General features: G+C 42.8%; 1 protein-coding gene across 1 annotated transcript in view; it reads left to right on the forward strand.

Moving 5' to 3' along the window:
- Window positions 1-4,880: 4,880 nt before the first annotated feature.
- Window positions 4,881-21,744, forward strand: part of LOC129811064 (E3 ubiquitin-protein ligase UHRF1-like) — a 54,933-nt gene continuing 38,069 nt past the window's right edge. The window contains exon 1 of the mRNA XM_055862191.1: window positions 4,881-4,959. The gene's annotated coding sequence lies outside the window, so the exon portion shown is untranslated. The remainder of the gene's footprint in view (window positions 4,960-21,744) is intronic.

Genomic DNA, 21,744 nt, shown 5'->3' on the forward strand with positions numbered 1-21,744 from the left:
TTAAAATTAGAAGTTCGAACTGTTTGGGCATAGACTTGGAAAGTATGACAGAACTTTGCAGGCTATCTCTGCAGTAGATTGCAACTCCTCCCCCTTTGGCAGTTCTATCTTGACGGAAAGTGTTATAGTTGGGTATGGAAATCTCAGAGTTTTTGGTGGCCTTCCTAAGCCAGGATTCAGACACGGCAAGGACATCAGGGTTGGCAGAGTGTGCTAAAGCGGTGAGTAAGGCAAACTTAGGGAGGAGGCTTCTTATGTTGACATGCATGAGGCCAAGGCTTTTTCGATCACAGAAGTCAACAAATGAGGGTGACTGGGGACATGCAGGGCCTGTGTTTACCTCCACATCACCCGAGGAACAGAGGAGTAGTAGGATGAGGGTGCGGCTAAAGGCTATCAACACTGGTCGCCTAGAGCGTTGGGGACAAGGAATAAAAGGAGCAGATTTATGGGCGTGGTAGAATAGATTCTGGGCATAATGTGCAGACCAGGGTATGGTGGGGCCCGGGTACAGCGGAGGCAAGCCCAGGCACTGGGTGATGATAAGAGAGGTTGTATCTCTGGACATGCTGGTCTCAATGGGTGAGGTCACCGCATGTGTGGGGGGTGGGACAAAGGAGGTATCAGAGGTACAGAGAGTGGAACTACGGGGTCCATTGCAAACCAAAACAATGATAACTAGCCTGAACAACAGTATGCAAGGCATATTGATATTTGAGAGAGACATACAATAAGGCATAAAGTGATTGCAGGTCATGATTGGGAGAGCTAGCTAAAACAGCAGGTGAGATAACAGCAGCTAGTCAGCTAACACAGCAACAGAAGGTAAAAATGGCGACGACTGGGCAGAGAGGGTCGGATTAACTACACACAGATCCTGAGTTAAGGCACAGAGCCGACAGATAACACACAAATAAACAGAATGGAGTACCGTGAATTAATGGACAGTCAAGCAGGCATCAGCTATGTAGCCAAGTGATCATAGTGTCCAGAGGGCAGCCGTAGATGGAGCAGTGAGGCCTCCACTAAGCTAGCACGCGTTTAAAGTTAGTAGCCCGGGGGGGTGGTCTGCTCAGACGGAGGGGGTCTGCTCAGACGGAGGCCGGTTGAGGGCACCGGTTGAGGGCACGTCTGCAAACCAGACGTGGTCGGGTCAGAGAATCCAAGCCGGATAGCGATGGCGAAAGAGAGGTTGTGAATTGTAGAATTGTGTTTGCTAACTGGTGCTAGCTTCCTGGCTGCGCTAGCTGCAAGATAAGCTAGCAGTTAGCAGACCGGGGCAGGCAAGTTAGCCTTTGGGGGACGTCGCGATGGGGGGGGGGAGTCTGTTTTTGCCTCTTCGTGCGGTGACGTCGATAGACCAGTCGTGGAATTAGTAGGGTTCCAGGTAGCTCTAGGTAGCTAACAGGCCTAGTAGGTTAGCAGAATGGGCCTTCAGCGGGCGTCACGCCTGAGGGGCCTGTTGGAGTCCTCGGGCAGATTATGTCGGTATTCCAGTCGTAGAGGATCGGCGGGGTTCCGTGCTCCGTACCGGCAGTAAAGGGGTCCGGATATTGTAGCCCAGGAGTGGGCTTCAGTGGTAGCACAGGAGCCCTAGCCGGGCTAGCTTCAGGCTAATTGGTGCTTGCTCCGGGATGGAAACGCTAGCCAGGAGTGGTCACCCGGGATTGTGGTTAGCTAGTTGCGAAGATCCAGATGAAAATGTTCAGAGTTTGCGGTAGGAATCCGGGGATATGGAGAGAAATAGGTCCGTTATGCTCTGGTTTTAGTCACGTTGTTCGAACTAGCGAGAGCTTTCCGAGCTAAAGGTTAGCTGATGACCGCTAGCAATGGTTTGCTAACTGATAGCTGGTAGGCAGTTAGCTGGCTATCTTCAGTAGATGGATTCCAGATCAGAAGTAAATAGAAATACTTTAGAAAAAAGCAGATCCACGCCACATTGGGTGAGGCGGGTTGCAGGAGAGTATTTAGAAGTTGAGGTTTAAGAAAGTATTTTTAAAAGATATGCGAAGAAAAAGATGTAAAAAGATATATACAAGGGACACGGGACACGACAGGACAAAGACGTCTACACTGCTACGCCATCTTGGATATATATATACGGAACAGTTCAGTATTTTATCTAACGGGTGTCATCCAAAAGTCTAAATATTCCTGTTACATTGCACAACCTTCAATGTTATGTCATAATTATGTAAAATTCTGGCAAATTAGTTCGCAACGAGCCAGGCGGCCCAAACTGTTGCATTTACCCTGACCCTGCGTGCAATGAACGCAAGAGAAGTGCCACAATTTCACCTGGTTAATATTGCCTGCTAACCTGGATTTCTTTTAGCTAAATATGCAGGTTTAAAAATATAGACTTCTGTGTATTGATTTTAAGAAAGGCATTGATGTTTATGGTTAGGTACAGTCGTGCAACGATTGTGCTTCTTTCGCAAATGCGCTTTTGTTAAATCATCCCCCGTTTGGCGAAGTTGGCTGTCTTTGTTAGGAAATAGTCTTCACACAGTTCGCAACGAGCCAGGCGGCCCAAACTGCTGCATATACCCTGACTCTGTTGCAAGAGAAGTGACACAATTCCCTAGTTAAAAGAAATTCATGTTAGCAGGCAATATTAACTAAATATGCAGGTTTAAAAATAAATACCTGTGTATTGATTTTAAGAAAGGCATTGATGTTTATGGTTAGGTACACGTTGGAGCAACGACAGTCCTGTTTCGCGAATGCACACCGCATCGATTATATGCAACGCAGGACACGCTAGATTAACTAGTAATATCATCAACCATGTGTAGTTAACTAGTGATTATGATTGATTGATTGATTGTTTTTTTTATAAGATAAGTCTAATGCTAGCTAGCAACTTACCTTGGCTTCTTACTGCATTCGCGTAACAGGCAGGCTCCTCGTGGAGTGCAATGTAAAGCAGGTGGTTAGAGCATTGGACTAGTTAACCGTAAGGTTGCAAGATCGAATCCCCGAGCTGACAAGGTAAAAATCTGTCGTTCTGCCCCTGAACAAGGCAGTTAACCCACCGTTCCTAGGCCGTGATTGAAAATAAGAATGTGTTCTTAACTGACTTGCCTAGTTTAAATAAAGGTGAAAAAAATAAATAATAATAATCGGCCAAATCGGTGTCCAAAAATACTGATTTCCGATTGTTATGAAAACTTGAAATCGGCCCTAATTAATCGGTTAATTCCATTCCGATTAATCGGTCGACCTCTAGTCCAAACACACCAAGACAGTCGTGAAGAAGGCACGTCAAAGCCTATTCCCCCCTTAAGAAACTAAAAAGATTTGGCATGGGTCCTGAGATCTTCAAAAGGTTCTACAGCTTCAACATCGAGAGCATCCTGACTGGTTGCATCACTGCCTGGTACGGCAATTGCTCGGCCTCTTACCGCAAGGCACTACAAAGGTTAGTGCGTACGGCCCAGGACATCACTGGGGCTAAGCTGCCTGCCATTCAGGACCTCTACACCAGGCGGTGTCAGAGGAAGGCCCTAAAAATGGTCAAAGACCCCAGCCACCGACTGTTCTCTCTACTACCGCATGGCAAGCGGTACCGGAGTGCCAAGTCTAGGACTCAGAGGGTCTGTCGGAGGGTCTGCAGCAGGGGACACTGCCGTAGGTTCTGCCAGACAAGGTGCCAGTCGGCCTGCAGACCCAGGACCATTTAAAATGCTTAGGCTTACACTCCCTTATACTGAGGCAAGCAACGCTGCTGATGCCAAATAATCATGTTTCCAGAACATTGTAATCTTTGCATTTCACATGGGGTTCCTTTCGATTATGGTGCTGATAAGGATCATAATGGATACTATGTTATAGCACTTTTCGAAAATGTACGTCTATTGTTTTTTGTTATACGCCGAGAAAATCATTCATTTTCTGTCACATGCTTTTTGAAAATGATTTGGTGCTGTGTTAAACAAAAGCTTAAGTCACTTGCTTGTACATTAATGTTGAGAAATTATTTTGTTTATTGTAAATGAAAAGAGTGTATACATTTTATTTCCTGTCAAAAATGTACCAACAAAAAAACATAAAATAATTTCTTTCATCTCTCTGTGTTTTCATAATGTTCCTTCAATACACAAGAGGCTAAATGTATCTCACCAGAGAAAGGATCCAAGTAAGAAAAACAGAGCCTCTCTGTATGTGTAGGCCAACTAAGTGAGCTCAACTGTGAATGGTCCTGGCACACCAAAACAAAGTGTCATGGCAAGCCAGTTTGGATTTGTCTTCACTCTTATCACATCGCAACCAGATACGTGATTGAAAGAAACAACTTGAATCGTTATTTTCTTGTCCTCCGGTAGCTAGCTAGCTAAACTTGTCCCTTTACTAAATTAGCCATGGATGGAGATAGGGATTTGGGCTTGTGGTTTACTTGATTATCCGTACTGGCCAATGATTATAACGGCGATTCTGATCCAACCATAAATTCATACATTGTGCCCCTGGACTGAAATTATTTAAGTTTAATATGTAGCTAGGTGTAGAAGTTTAACTAGCTAACGTTGCCCATGACAGGAAGTAAGGCTAGAGAGCAAGCATTTTAGCCAAGTAGCCTAGGACAACAAAAAATAAAAGCATGTACTGTATGACAGAGACATAGACCGTTTCGTCAACATGAAAGAAAGGCGGATGGCATTGGCGTTTCTCCACAAATAGGGTGAGTGTCACGTCTACTCCTGTTGTCGCGGGTTTACTAAACCAACAGTCCTGCCAACCATCATTACATGCACTTGGAGTCAATCATTACGTTCACCTGTTCCTCATGATGAGGCACACCTGGACTCCCATTTCCTCACTCATTACCTCCCCTATATCTGGCACTCACTTTGGTTTATTCCCCAGGCAGTAATGCTGTTGTTTCTTGTATTGTTCCATGGATTGTTTATTATTAAACTCACCACTTGCTTCCCGAATCCCAGCGTCTACGTTATAGTGAGTCAACATGTTTTTTTCCTACTTGAACGCACGCACATATACACGCCCACAAATCGTAACCATGGACAGCCACAACATATTTAGATTACTTTGATTGGACTAAATTGTATCTTTTAGTTGACACTGTAATAGACTAAGCATAGTTGAAATGGTGCTGGAATAATGGAGCGCCTGTTTTCTTTGCGACTTCCGGTATCTCTCTGAGGTTGTAAATAGTTTAGTCCGAAAATGTCGGAAACATTAACTTGCTTGACCGTGCTGTAGGTCATTTAACTTCTTGTTACGTGCAATATGCTTTACTGACTTCACCGGACCGAGGTTGCGTTCCAGTTTTGTGATAAAACAATGTGGTTGAATTTATTCTGCCACTGTCTTATTGTCTCTGCCTTGGGACTATAGTTCATAAGCTTTGCAACTATGATGTAAAAGGATATTATAGAGCTAATAACGCAATTATCACAAGAGGTAGTAATATGGCTTTTTCCTGGCTTGGTTTCCCCAGTGATTAAAAAAGAAATACATGTTTAACGCTCGCAATGCTACTGTTAATTTGTTAACGCATTCAGACATTGAATCATTGAGTTTTTGTAGCTAAGCCTCAGTTTTTCAGCTCTAGTGTTTAATGTAGATTGTATCTTCAGTTAAAGTTGTATGAAGGGAAAAGGTGTAAAAGAGATGGTTGTCCTTCTGTAAGGTTCTCCCATCTCCACAGTGGCGCTCTGGAGCTCTGTCAGCGTGACCATCGGTTTCTTGGTCACCTCCCTGACCAAGTCCCTTCTCCCACAATTACTCATTGTGGCAAGCTCCAGGAAGAGTCTTGGTGGTTCCAAACTTCTTCCATTTAAGAATGATGGAGGCAACTATGTTAGGGTGCCTTCAATCCTGCAGACCTTTTTTTTTTTTTGCTACCCTTCACCAGGTCTGTGCTTCAACACGGACAATTCCTTCGACCTCGTGGCTTAGTTTTGGCTCTGATGTGCACTGTCAACTGTGGGACCTTATATAGACAGGTGTGTGCCTTTCCAAATTATGTCCAATGGATTGAATTTAAAACAGGTGGACTCCAATCAAGTTGTAGAAACATCTCAAGGATGATCAATGAAAACAGGATACACCTGAGCCGAATAGAATCCCATAGTAAAGGGTCTGAATGCTTATGCATGTTCTGCTTTTTATTTTCAATACATTTGCAAAAATTTCAAAACCTGTTTTCAGTTGTCATTATGGGGTATTGTGTGTAGATTGATGAGGATAACATACATTTTATCAATTTCAGAATAAGGCTAAGGTAACAATTTGGAACAGGTCAAGGGGTCTGAATACTACTTTTTCATCTTTGGATTTGCGCTTTAAACAGCTGCATATTATCAAGATATCGAAGTGTCACCAACAGGTAAACAATAGGCCAATAGCAAATGCAGCATATGACATTCATTTTTCACATGTAAATAGCACTTTTTAGTAGTGCTGAAAGCGTTCCATTATTTTGGAACTCGAATCAATGAGCCCAATCATTCCTCCAGGACAACAAAATCATAAACAACAGAGTAGGGCTGGCAAGTAAGTCGCTCGTTTTGGGGTTATGCTGAGGTAAAACAATTTAGCTAATCTACTTCCATATTTTCAACTCCTATCCTTGAAGATCAAGGGGTATAACATTTATTGGAATGATTGGAATTCTGATAGACTTTGGTTTTCTATGAAAATACATAATTTAATCGTATTATTATATGTAGTAGATAGCGATGGGTTAGAAGAAGCCTATATAATCAACCCATCAACATTTGGCCAGCTATGTAAACTTTAACATTGATTTATCCTGCAATAGATGTTGTTTAATTGTTAACATACATTATTGTCTTCTTCTAAAGCGTCTTAAGGAGTAAGTAATCTAAAGGTAACAATGGAATCAGATTATGTTACTGAGTTTGAGTAATACAAAAGTGATTATAATTCTGAACAGGCTACCTTAACGGATTACGTTTATAATAGTAACCTACCCAACCCTGGCTGTTACATGGACCCATGTAAACATCCATAAAATACCCATGCACACACCAGTGCTGTAACTTTATTAAAAAATAAATAATTTAACCAGGCAGGCCAGTTGAGAACAAGTTCTCATTTACAACTGCGGCATGGCCAAGATTAAGCAAAGCAATGTGACAAAAACAACAGACACAAACGTACAGTCCAGTAACACAATATAAAAAGTTACAGTTGAAGTCGGAAGTTTACATACACTTAGGTTGGAGTCATGAACTCGTTTTTCAAACACTCCACACATTTCTTGTTAACAAACTATAGTTTTGGCAAGTCAGTTAGGACATCTACTTTGTGCATGACACAAGTCATTTTTCCAACAATTGTTTACAGACAGATTATTTCACTTATAACTCACTGTACCACAATTCCAGTGGGTCAGAAGTTTACATACACTAAGTTGACTATGCCTTTTAAACAGCTTGGACAATTCCAGAAAATGTCATGGCTTTAGAAGCTTCTGATATGCTAATAGCCATAATTTGAGTCAATTGGAGGTGTACCTGTGGATGTATTTCAAGGCCTACCTTCAAACTCAGTGCCTCTTTGCTTGACATCATGGGGCAATCAGCCAAGACCTCAGAAAAAAATTGTAGACCTCCACATGTCTGGTTCATCCTTGGGAGCAATTTCCAAATGCCTGAAGGTACCACGTTCATCTGTACAAACAATAGTACGCAAGTATTAACACCATGGGGCCACGCAGCCATCATACCACTCAGGAAGGAGACTTCTTCTGTCTCCTAGAGATGAATGTACTTTGGTGCAAAAAGTGCAAATCAATCCCAGAACAACAGCAAAGGACCCTGTGAAGATGCTGGAGGAAACGGGTACAAAAGTATCTATAGCCACAGTAAAATTAGTCCTATATCGACATTAACCTGAAAGGCCGCTCAGCAAGGAAGAAGCCACTGCTCCAAAACTGCCATAAAAGCCAGACTACGGTTTGCAACTGCACATGAGGATAAAGATGGTACCTTTTGGAGAAATGTCCTCTGGTCTGATGATACAAAAATAGAACTGTTTGGCCATAATGACCATTGTTATGTTAGGAGGAGAAAGGGGGATGCTTGCAAGCTGAGGAATACAATCCCAACCGTGAAGCACAGGGGTGGCAACATCATGTTGTGGGGGTGCTTTGCTGCAGGAGGGACTTTATGTGGAAAATTGTGGATATATTGAAGCAACATCTCAAGACATCAGTCAGGAAGTTGAAGCTTGGTCGCAAATGGGTCTTCCAAATGGACGATGACCCCAAGCATACTTCCAAAGTTGTGGCAAAATGGCTCAAGGACAACAAAGTCAAGGTATTGGAGTGGCCATCACAAAGCCCTTACCTCGATCCTATAGAACTTGTGGGCAGAACTGAAAAAGCGTGTGTGAGCAAGCAGGCCTACAAACCTGACTCAGTTACACCAGCTCTGTCAGGAGGAATGGGCCAAAATTCACCCAACTTATTGTGGGAAGCTTGTGGAAGGCTACCAGAAATGTTTGACCCAATTTAAAGTCAATGCTACCAAATACTAATTGAGTGTATGTAAACTTCTGACCCACTGGGAATGTGACGAAATAAATCACTCTACTATTATTCTGACATTTCACTTTTTAAAATAAAGTGGTGGTCCTAACTGACCTAAGAAGGGATTTATACTAGGATGAAATGTCAGGATTTGTGAAACTGAGTATACGTATTTGGCTAAGGTGTATGTAAACTTCCGACTTCAACTGTATGCACTTTGTGAAAATGTAGGGAGGTAGGCCATAGAGGCGCAAATTACAATTTAGCATTAATACTGGAGTGATAGATGTGCAGATGATGTGCAAGTAGAGATACTGGGGTGTAAGTAATAATATGGGGATAAGGTACTCGAGTGTGCTATTTACAGATTGGCTGTGTACAGTGATCAGTAAGCTGCTCTTAAAGCTGATGCTTAAAGTTAGAGTGAGATTTAAGACTCCATCTTCAGGGATTTTTGCAATTCGTTCCAGTCATTGGCAGCAGAGAACTGGAAGGGAAGGCGGCTAAAGCAAGTGTTGGCTTTGGGGATGACCATTGAGATAGACCGGCTGGAGTGCGTTGTACGGGTGGGTGTTGCTATGGTGACCAATGAGCTGAGATAAGGTGTGGCTTTACCTAGCAGAGACTTGTAGATGACCTGGAGCCAGTGGGTTTGGCGATGTAGTGAGGGCCAGCCAACGAGAGCATACAGGTCTCAGTGGTGGGTTGTATATGGGGCTTTGGTGATAAAACAGATGGCACTGTGATGGACTACATCCAGTTTGCTGAGTAGTGTTGGAAGCTATTTTGTAAATGACATTGCCAAAGTCAAGTAGGATAGTCAGTTTTACGAGGGTTTGTTTGGCGGCATGAGTGAAGGAGGCTTTGTTGCGAAATAGGAAGCAGATTTCATTTTGGATTGGAGACGCTTAATGTGAGTCTGAAAGGAGAGTTTACAGTATGACCAGACACCTAGGTAGTTGTCCACATATTCTAGGTCAGGACCGTCCAGAGTAGTGATGCTAGTCGGGCGGGAGGCTGCGGGCAGCAATCGGTTGAAGAGCATGCATTTAGTTTTACTTGCATTTAAGAGCAGTTGGAGACCATGGAAGGAGAGTTGTATGGCATTAAAGCTCATCTGGAGGTTAGTTAACACAGTGTCCAAAGAAGGGCCAGAGGTATACAGAATGGTGTCGTCTGCGTAGAGGTGGATCGGAAAATCACAAGCAGCAAGAGCAACATCATTAATATATACAGAGAAGAGTCCGAGAATTGAACCCTGTGGCACCCCCAGAGCCTGCTAGAGGTCTGGACAACAGGCCCTCTGATTTGACACACTGAACACTGTCTGAGAAGTAGTTGGTGAACCAGGCGAGGCAGTCATTTGAGAAGCCTTGGCAATTGAGTCTGCTGAAAATAATGTGGTGATTGACAGTCGAAAGCCTAGGCCAGGTCGATGAAGACGGTTGTACAGTACTGTCTATCGATGGCTGTTATGATATCGTTTAGGACCTTGAGCATGGCTGAGGTGCACCCATGACCAGCTCGGAAACCAGATTGCATAGTGGAGAAGGTACGGTGGGATTCGAAATGGTTGGTGATCTGTTTATTAACTTGGCGTTCGAAGATTTTAGAATGGCAGGATGGATATAGGTCTAACAGTTTGCGTCTAGAGTGTCTCCCCCTTTGAAGAGGGGGATGACTGCGGCAGCTTTCGAATATTTGGGGATCTCAGACGATATGAGAGGTTGAACGGGCTAGTAATAGGGGTTGCAACAATTTCGCGGCGGAGAATTTTAGAAAGAGGGTCCAGATTGTCTAGCCCAGCTGATTTGTAGGGATCCAGCTTTTTCAGCTCTTTCAGAACACCAGAGGTCTGGTTTTGGGTGAGGGGGGTGGATGGGCAAGTTGCTGCAGGGGGTGCTGAGATGTTGGCTGGGGTAGGGGTAGTCAGGTGGAAAGCATGGCCAGCCGTAGAAAAATGCTTATTGAAATGATCGATAATCGGTGGTGAGTGTTTTCTATCCTCAGTGCAGTGTGCAGCTGGGAGGATGTGCTCTTATTCTCCATGGACTTTAGTGTCCCAACGCTTTTTGAAATTAGTGCTACAGGAAGCAAATTTCTGTTAGGCAAGCTAAGGCTAGCTTTTTCAAACTGACTGAGTATATTGGTTCCTGACTTCTCTGAAAAGTTGCATATCGCGGGGGCTATTCGATGCTAATGCAGAACGCCACAGGATGTTTTTGTGCCGCTCAAGGACAGTCAAGTCTGGGGTGAACCAAGGGCTATATCTGTTCTTAGTTCTACATTTTTTTGAATGGGGCATGCTTATTGAAGATGGAGAGGAAAGCACTTTTGAAGAGCAACCAGGCATCCTCTACTGACAGGATGAGGTCAATATCCTTTCAGGATACCCGGGCCAGGTCAATTAGAAAGGCCTGCCCGCTGAAGTGTTGTAGGGAGCGTCCCGTCGCATCGGGAGATCCTTTTGAAAACCCCCTCGGACGGTTACGTCGGCAGACCAGTCGTGATGGATCGACGGGGCTCCGTGTCGGCAGCAAAGGGTCCAGGCTAATTGGCAAAAGTGGTATTGAAGCCCAGGAATTATCTGATGGATCTCTTCGGCTAGCCGGGAGATGGGCCTAGCTCAAGGCTAGCTCCAGGCTAACTGGTGTGTAATATTCATATGTGTAAACATACTGAATTGTAATTGGATGCATTTTACCGCCATATCATACTGTGCTATGATTGGTTAAGACCACCCAAATGGTTAGGTGATGGTCAGTGATCCTGGTTGGCGATACGTGAACATGCCAGTTATAGCTAGCTAATAAAGAGCTACGTTAAGAAATATCCTGTAGTACTGCATTTTATTATTTTGTACAAAGCGTGCAAAACAAGACATGCTTGCTTCGGATCATACCAGGAGTAGCCACTCGGATAGCAGCTAGCTAGCTGCGATGATCCGGAGTAAAGTTTCAGAGCTTGCGGTAGGAAGCTTTTTTTGAAAGGGTTAAAATTATAACCGTTAAAATTTGGCAGGTTCACCCCTACAGAAGCCTATACCTTAAGCATCCAAATTTAATCCACACAAATTGAGGGCAGACTGTTACAAATCTGAGTAAAAGCACAGCTATTTATAGCTTATTTTCACTGTATTTACAATCCCCTTTTCCAAACGGATATCTCATTTACCTAACTCTTATCAAGTTGTAAATTAGTGTTATTTTGGTAACACCTTACTTGACACCCGGTGTCATAACAGCTGACATAACGTGTCATAACACTTATGACCTGTATATTTTCACCTGTTGTGACATATATTGCCTTATTTTATGCTGGTTATAAAGCCTACACACAAGTGGGAAAACCCACATCTATTCCAATATTTTTTTCCCTGCTAAGAAGTTTACTTTCATTTGAAAGTGTGTTTCTTAAATCATTTGTTGTCATATTTAGTCATGTTTATCATTTTAAATACAGTACATTTTAGAAAATACATTTTGACACTGTCAAGAAGCAATATGACCATCCTAATAATCTAAGCCAGATAGGCCTATCACGTGTGTACCATTATCAGTCAAAAAGGTATCTTGTCCTGCTTCTGTAATCTGCTCTTGCATTCAATCCAGTCATCAGCAACAGAGTATTCGGGGTAGGTGCATGTCTGACATCAATGTGTGCGCAGTTAGAATGATCATTTAATATGTCTTGGTGTGTTTGGACCATTCTAGTTCGTTTATGTGGACACCAAGGAACTTGAAGCTCTCAACCTGCTCCACTACAGCCCTGTCGATGAGAATGGGGGCGTACTCGGTCCTCCTTTTCCTGTAGTTCACAATCATCTCCTTAGTCTTGGTTACGTTGAGGGACAGGTTGTTATTCTGGCATCACCCGGCCAGGTCTCTGACCTCCTCCCTATAGGCTGTCTCGTCGTTGTCTGTTATCAGGCCTACCACAGTTGTCATCTGCGGACTTAATGATGGTATTGGAGTCGTGCCTGGCCATGCAGTCGTGGGTGAACAGGGAGTACAGGAGGGGACTGAGCACGCACCTCTAGGGGGCTCTAGTGTTAAAGATCAGCATGGCAGATGTCTTGTTACCTACCCTCACCACCTGGGGGTGGCCCGTCAACAAGTCCAGGATCCAGTTGCAGAGGGAGGTGTTTAGTCCCAGGATCCTTAGCTTAGTGATGAGCTTTGAGGGTACTATGGTGTTGAACGTTGAGCTGTAGTCAATGAATAGCATTCTCACACAAGTGTTCCTTTTGTCCAGGTGGGAAAGGGCAGTGTGGAGTGCAATAGAGATTTTCATCATCTGTGGATCTGTTTGGGCGGGATACAAATTGGAGTGGGTCTAGGGTTTCTGGGATAATGGTGTTGATGTGAGCCATGACCGGCCTTTCAAAGCACTTCATGGCTACGGATGTGAGTGCTACGTGTCTGTAGTCATTTAGGCAGGTTGCCTTTTATGTCAGCTGTTATGACCATGTCATAAGGTGGTATGACACTGGGTGTCAAGTGTTATTTCTATTGGGGAAAATAAAGTAGATGTTTTTCCCACTTGGAACAGGTAGGCTCGCTAGACCTTGTTAATGGTTTCCTCGCGCGTGAAGGTGGTGGCATTATTAGGGAATTAAGTCAAGGTCAGAATATGGCATATCTGTAGACACACCTCCACCACACCTTCATTTATTCGAGTTCCACCTCGAACGAATAGTGGGTTAATAGCATGCTATTCTCATGCTTAAAGGTCAGAATATGCATAGATAGAAAAACGCATAAGGGAATTACGTTCCATTTACGCCCGCTTAACTTGGGTCGGAATCTGGGCCAAAGTAGCTGATATAGGATCAGTTTTTGCCTTAAACATTTCTACTCTGAGAAAATATTTATGAGTATGGTCCCCGTTTTGTAAATCTGGTCTGTAAGTAATCCATATTTACTACTACCGGTACACTAAACAAAATAATAAATGTAAATTGTTGGTCCCATGTTTCATGAGCTGAAATAAAAGATCCCTCAAATGTTGTGCACAAATTTGTTTACATCCCTGTTAGTGAGCATTTCTCCTTTACCAAGATGGTCCACCCACCTGACAGGTGTGGCATATCAAGAAGCTGATTAAACAGAATGATCATTACACAGATGCACCTTGTGATGGGGACAATAAAAGGCCACTCTAAAATGTGCAGTTTGGTCACACAACACAATGCCACAGATGTCTCAGATGTTGAGGGAGTGTGCAATTGGCATACAGACTGCAGGATGTCCGCAAAAGCTGTTGCCAGAGAATTGAATGTTAATTTCTCTACCATAAGCTGCCTCCAATGTCATTTTGTGTGTCCAACTGGCTCACAACCACAGACCACGTGTATGGTGTTGTGTGGGTGAGCGGTTTTCTGATGTGAACATGGTGTGCCCCTTGGTGGGGTTATGGTATGGGCAGGCATAAGCTATGGACAACAAACACAATTGCATTTTATCGATGGCAATTTGAATGCACAGAGATACCGTGACGAGATCCTGAGGCCCATTGTCATGCCATTCATCCACCTCCCTCACCTTGTGATTCAGCATAATGCACATCCTCAAGTCGCAAGGATCTGTACACAATACCTGGAAGTGGAAAATGTCCCAGTCCTTCCATGGGCTGCATATTCACCAGACATGTCACCCATTGAGCATGTTTGTGTTGCAGTTCCCACCAATATCCAGCGACTTCGCACAGCCATTGAAGAGTGGGGCAACATTCTACAGGCCACAATCAACAGCCTGATTAACTTTATGTGAAGCAGATGTGTCGCGCTGCATGAGGCAAATGGTCACACCAGATACTGACTTAATATATTTTTTGAATCCTCGCCCCTACCCATTTTTTTTTTCTGTGACCAGCAGATCTGTATTCTCATTCATGTGAAATCCATAGAACAGGGCCTAATGGATTTATTTCAATTGAATGATTTCCTTACATCAACTGCAACTCAGTAAAATCTTTGAAATTGTTGCATTTATATTTTTGTTCAGTGTATATATTGTAATGTTTAGTGCAGTAAGACGGATAATTGTTTAAGACAACACTAACCTAATACGGCACCCCATGGTGGATCCATAGTAGTACAGTTTATGGTAGCCAGTTAACCACTGTGTGTGTGAGCCATGCAACGCTTTTAGATAAACAACCAACTCGATCTTTGAAAAATACATTTTACTCCTATATCTGAGGGTTAAAAGTGATTGTTGGAGCTGTGGTCCTCTCTGGGACTTATTTTGATTTGATCAGTTTGGCTTATCCTCTATTGAGGACTTCCAGCTGCTTCTGCTCTGTTTGCTAAAGATTATTTATTTATTCATATTGAACATATGGAATATTACATATATTCTCAATCTGTCTTGTCTTTGTCTATCCCACCTGTAGACATGGAGCTGATGATTGTAGCTGCTGGTTCTGTTGCTTCTGGTGGGGTCTCGGGCCCATTGGAACTCTGGAAAAGATAAAGAATTTATAGACTTTGACCCATTTCATGATAATAACATAATCGACACTGATGCTCTTTTTCTTTGAGGCCGTTTTTTTATTATCCACCCCTGCAGGCTAGTAGTTGGAAACAAACAAGTGTCACATACTCAACAACTCTGTCCTCCTCCCCTTCATATGGAAACAATAATTCAGGCAGAGCAGGCCCAGCAGATGTGATCAGGTGACTTAATCCTTCCCCAATCTCTGGAGTCATTACTAAAAAAACAACCAGGGTCTCTTTCACCAACATTTTCAATTGAAACTAACAGAAGCCTAATTATTTTAGGCAGGGGGGAGTAGAGCTAGCTGGGGGAACCCGCCCTGCCTCTACCATGGAAGGAGAAACACTGCTGATGAGATTAGTTGAGCAGTAGTGCCCGGACCGAAATGCGTTACAACGAAAGCCAAGGAAGCAGGACAGACAGAAGAAAGCAGAAATGAATAACAGGACCAAAGGTCCACAGCCCAATCAAGCTGATCTGGGAGCAAACAGAGCAGAAGCAGCTGGAAGTCCTCAATAGAGGATAAGCCAAACTGATCAAATCAAAATAAGTCCCAGAGAGGACCACAGCTCCAACAATCACTTTTAACCCTCAGATATAGGAGTAAAATATATTTTTTAAATACTTGTGCTACTTCATTTTGTTTGTCCAGTAAATTGTAAAGTACTGGGATGGTTACAACAAATCCAATTGCAAAATTCAAGCGCCCCTTAAAGTATTAGAAAATATTTGACCAAGGTCTGATAATCACGGCTTCATTCTTGTGCTTTAACATCCATTTTCTTTTTTTTTTAACAGTATTTTTATTGGAATTTCACAATTTTCACAAGAGATACAACAACAGAGACGAGGCAAAAAAACAACAAAGAGTAACAGCACCCACCTACACATACCTGCGCATACATATATATACACATATACATATACATACACATACACATACACATACATACGCACACCATCTCCAACCCCCGCTTCTCCCACCCTATCCCCATCATTGCGTCTCTCAATACACACATTTTAAACAAACTTACAAACAGAAATTAAACAAAAAAGCTCGGTTTAGACTAAGAAGTTAGGTTCCACACATGGAACATAGTGTAATTCTGAGTACATAGATCACCACCATTCTAAGAGAATCCTTGCAGCATAATAGCTGATAGCTCAGGTTCTAGGTAATTTAGATAGGGTTCCCACACTTTGTAGAACTGATCTGTTTTAGAATGCAATGTACATGTCAGATATTCCAGAGGCACCCATTCAAAAAGTATCTTATGCCAATCTTTAATAGAAGGAACCTTATCACTAATCCACCGTAAAAGGATGTTTTTCCTTGCAGCAAAGGTAAGGATGTTGTAAAGCCTCCTCTTACTCACAGAAGTAACATGCCTACTAGGGAGACCTAACAGTAACGAAACTGGGTCCAATTCTAGATCAACCCCTAGGATCTTTTCAATTTCTTGCAGAACACCAGACCAGTATCGTTGTATTTTGGATCATGACCATAAACAATGTGTTAGGGTGCCTGTATCAGTTTTGCATTTAAGACACTGAGGGGAAGAGGAAGAGGGGCTAAAGGCATGTCTGCGATTTGGGGATATATGCAATCTGTGTATTATTCTTAATTGGATTGCTTTAGTACGATTACATATAGATATTGTTTTTGCATATCTCCAAATGTCCTCCCACATCTCTTCGTCAATAGTCACAGACAATTCTTTCTCCCACACTTGTTTCACCCTCTGTGTGTTGACAGCAGGAAAGGACCTTAAAGCATCATAACAGACTTACAGACATTTTCCTTTGTGGGAAAAAAAAGCATTCTCTCAATGACAGACATATCAGGGTTACCAATTAAGGTGGTGCTCTTCACAATATAATGTCTTACTTGTAGGAAGCGGAAAAAGTCCTGCTTTGGGAGTCGATATTTCTCCACCATCTGCTCAAATGACAATAGAATCTTATCAGCAAATAAGTCATTTAGTCTGCGTATGCCCTTATTAAGCCAAAAGTTAAAGCCAGCATCTAGCAATCCTGGACCAAAATCTGGGTTGTTAAGAATTGGGGTAAGAGCAGAGGTTAGTTTAGACCTTCCCAGGAAGCGCTGAACTGACCTCCAAACCTTGAGTGTGTTAAGTGTAATAGGATTATTGCAGTGATCTTCTACAGACTTGAAACTTCTGAAAAATAAAAGATCCTGTGAGGGGTATTTTGAAAGAGAAGTCTCAATGTCTAACCAAATAGAGGAGTCATCGTTTGTGATCCAATCAGAAATATAACATAGGTGGGCACACCACTGATAGAACCTGATATTGGGCAGATCCAAGCCCCCCATAGAACTTGGCAGCTGCAATATTGCCATCTTAAGCCTTGGCTTGCGTTTACTCCATATGAAGGAACTTAGCCATCCGTTTACATCCTTTATTATCTTATTGGAGAGTAATACTGGGATCATTTGGATTGGGTAAAGTAGTCTAGGTAAAATGTTCATTTTCAAGAGGGATATTCTACCCAACCAAGAAATCGGGAGAGAGTTCCAGCGCTCCAGATCCTGTCTTATTGTATCAAACAAGGGAACAAAATTGGCTTTGTACATTTGCTGGAATTTAGGAGTTACAAATATACCCAGATACGTAAAGCCTGAGGGAGACCATTTAAAAGGGAAGGGGGGAGAAGTATTAGGTACAGAGTGAAGGCTACCAAGTGGCATAGCCTCTGATTTAGTTAAGTTAATCTTGTAGCCTGAGAAATCGCTGAATAATTGAATAATATTAATAAGAGATGTAGTTGAGGTCTTGGGATTAGAGATGAATATCAGGACATCATCAGCATACAAGCTTATTTTATGGTGAACATCACCAATGAGCAGCCCCTGTATAGCAGGCGTTACCCTGATGGCCTCGGCCAGTGGTTCCATAGCGAGTGCAAATAGGAGGGGGGACAAAGGGCAGCCCTGTCTGGTACCCCTGTATATAGAGAAGCTATTTGACCTTAGCCCATTAGTAAGGACAGCAGCCTGAGGATCATCAAATAAAACTTTCACCCATTTTATAAAGTTGTCCCCTAGACCAAATGTATTTAGAGCAAAGAGTAGGTAAGACCACTCCACACGATCAAATGCTTTCTCAGCATCTAGGGATAGCACAAGACCATCCCTAGCACTTTGTTGGTAGGCTTGAATTACATTAAGAAGCCGCCTGACATTGTTGCACGACTTACGGCCCTTAATGAAGCCAGTTTGGTCTCCTTTCACAATTAGTGGCAGTGAGCCCTCTAATCTTGTGGCTAGAATTTTAGAAAGTAATTTTCTATCCACATTCAGAAGGGAAATTGGTCTGTACGAGGAACAAGACTCTGGACATTTTCCCTTTTTGAGAATAAGTGATATGTTGGCTTCCCTCAGCGTTTGAGGGAGCTGGTCATTTGAAAATGAGTGGTTAAACATATCACGCAATGGCTCAAGGAACAGGCCATGAAACTCTTTATATAATTCACTACCAAACCCGTCTGGTCCTGGGGCCTTACCGTTTTGCAGATTCTTAATTGCGAACATTATCTCTTCCTCGGTAATAGGGGCATTAAGGAGAGACCTCTGTTCTTCGGAGATAGTAGGGAGCTCAATCTTAGAAAATAAATTCTCCATTAATTTGGGTGCGTCATTTGGCAGTTCTGAGGCATAAAGATTTGCATAAAATTTCTTAAATGAGTCATTTATCAATTTATTTTCATATAAATGATTGCCATCCGAATCAGTAATAGTAGCAATTGACTGAGTCAGCTCTCTTTAGCTAGGTACGCCAAGTACTTTCCTGGCTTATCGCCATGTTCATATAGTTTTTGCCTGACAAATCCCATTTTCTTTTCAGCGTCCTGTGTTAGGAGAGAGTCCAACGTTGATCTGAGAACTGATATTTCCTTTAATAGGGCAGGAGTGGGAGTTTTAATGTAGTCCTTCTCTTTAGTTCCTAATTCAACCTCTAACCTTTTTTGCTTTTCACGCTTTTTCCGCCTCTTAGTGGCTGTGTATGACATAATCAGACCCCTGGCGTACGCTTTACAGGTTTCCCAAAGGAGCGAGGGATTATCTGTTGATTGAGAGTTAATAGAGAAAAATGCTTTAAACTCTGTAATAAAATATGATGTGAACGTATGGTCTTTAAGGATGGTTTTATTCAACCTCCAATGTCTTGACAGATTGAATGCCCCGTTGAGTTTTATGTCCAGGATCACCTCCGCATGATCAGATATGACTATGCTTCCTATCCTAGTGGACAAAACAGACTGCAAAGACGTCCTGGGCATAAAAAAGTAATCTATTCTAGTCTGACATCATGAGGTGCAGAGAAAAAAGTGAACTCTCTGTTGGAGGGGTGAAAAGTTCTCCAAACATCAGCATACCCCAGATCATCACAAATAGCTTTAAGTGACTTAGCTCGAGGAGAGAGTGAAGCTATACCGCTGGGCAACTTATCAATAAGGGGGTTCAACAAACAATTAAAATCTCCTCCAACCACTGCAGTGTCTGAGTTTAATTCTGAAAAGTCTAAAAATACCTTAGTAAGGAAATCAGGGGGGTGGGCAGGGGGGAAGTAAATATTCATTATGGAGGAGTTCTGCCCTTGTAAAGTACCATTTAATTATAACAAAGCGACCAAGTTTATCTTTCACACAATTCAAGACCTTAAGTGGTAAGTTCTTTTTCACAAGAATTGCTACACCTCTACTTCTGGATGTAAATGATGAGAAAAACACTTGACCAAACCCCCCTTGTTGTAATTTCAGATGCTCCTTATCATCCAAATGAGTTTCTTGCAACAGGGCAATATCAATATTTTCTTTCTTCAAAAAAGACAGTACCTTCTTCCTTTAATGGGATTATGGCTCCCTCTAATGTTCCATGTACATACACGCAGTGTGTTACCTGCCATTGCACTTTGACCGTTTCATATTCAGACTGAATCCCACTGTAAAAATGGGGTGGTACCTTTTTCCATGTGCTGAACTCCTATCTCACCGAGCATAACCAAACGATATGAACCCTGAACTCTAACTATACTAAACCCAAAAATGAAACATGTAAAGATCCAAAAGGGGGTTTTCCCACTAGCTAACATGCAGGGGATTTCAACTTTCCAATGTAGACTCTTAAGTCTGCATTGCCACTCAATAGCCTCGTCCTTTATACATATGAAAATGAAAATCAATATATGAAGATTGAGGCTCTTCCACCTAAAACCAAGCCCGGGCACCAATATAGATTCACCCATGTCTCAGCCTGAGCTATAGCGGCAGTTACTTTAGCAAAAAAAATAATAAAAATACGAATATTACTAAACCGGAGCATGTGAGAACTCACACCACTGTTTCCTGATCAGATTCAAATAAGATAAAGTTATCCAATGCTGCGGCGGTGCAGCTTAAAGTTATTTACCCGAGAGAGTCAAACGCAGCAGCCTCCTCAGGTGTGAAGAGTTTCTTAGGCGATCCGTTGACCATAATCTTCAATGTGGCCGGGTACAACAGAGCGTAGTCCATCTTCATTCTCCTGAGTCGAGCCTTCGCCTCATCAAACCCTTTGCGTCTTCGTACAACCGCTGTGGAATAATCATTGAAGAATGAGACCTTTGGACCTTTACGTTGAATACCGTCAGAGCCGATGTTTCTAGCCGCATCCATAACGCGCTGCTTGTCGGTGAAGTTGTGGAACTTTATAACCACTGGCCGTGGGCGCTGGTTGGGACCGGGTATCGGTGTCCAGCTTCGGGTATCGGTGCTTGAGAGCGATGGGCTGTGTCCAGCTTCACACGACCAGCCTTAGTGTCCATTTGTAAGTAGTCAGGGATCCATTCCTCAAAAAAATTTACTGAACGTGTCCCTTCAGAATTTTCCGGGAGTCCCACAACCCGAATATTGCATCTGCGTACTCGATTATCCAAGTCGTCAATGTGCTCCGCCATTTCGCGCACCTGTTTTTCAAGTGCTTTCATCTTAGCGTCCATAGATGTAGTTGAAGCTTCCACTGTAGCAATTCTTCCTTACGCCTCATCGACACGTTTGACCACCCTCTGTAACTCAGCTGAATGCCCTGCTATTGCTTCCAAAACCGTTCTTATCTTAGGGTAGCCTAGTGGTTAGAGCGTTGGACTAGTAACCGAAAGGTTGCAAGTTCAAATCCCCGAGCTGACAAGGTACAAATCTGTCGTTCTGCCCCTGAACAGGCAGTTAACCCACTGTTCCTAGGCCGTCATTGTAAATAAGAATTTGTTCTTAACTGACTTGCCTAGTTAAATAAAGGTAAAATAAATAAATAAAACATCGATCACTTTAGTAATGTTGTCCGTCATCTTTTGAATCACCAGGTCCATTGTGCCTGGATCCGTAACGGTGTTAGCTTCGCTAACGTAAGCTAGCTCCTCCTGCACATCTACAGGGATGGTGGTTTTGGTTGAGTTCTTAGTAGCTCTGCTGGGCATGTTGTGGGAGATTTTTGAGAAATAACCGTCAAGACTCATTGCAGGATAACTTATTTAGCCAATTCTACCACTTTTTCAAGCTAGAAGATTAATGAAAGAATATAAATTTACGAATGCCGCGGGAGCTCGCTGGAACACAGTGTTCTCTCTACGGCGCCATTTTGTCCCCCCTTTAACATCCATTTAAGATATGTTAAATTCTGAGCGGGCACAAAATACTTGAGGATACCTGGGGGGTGGTCTGGAA

Source organism: Salvelinus fontinalis, chromosome 14 (assembly GCF_029448725.1).
Source record: "Salvelinus fontinalis isolate EN_2023a chromosome 14, ASM2944872v1, whole genome shotgun sequence".
Lineage (NCBI taxonomy): Eukaryota > Metazoa > Chordata > Actinopteri > Salmoniformes > Salmonidae > Salvelinus > Salvelinus fontinalis.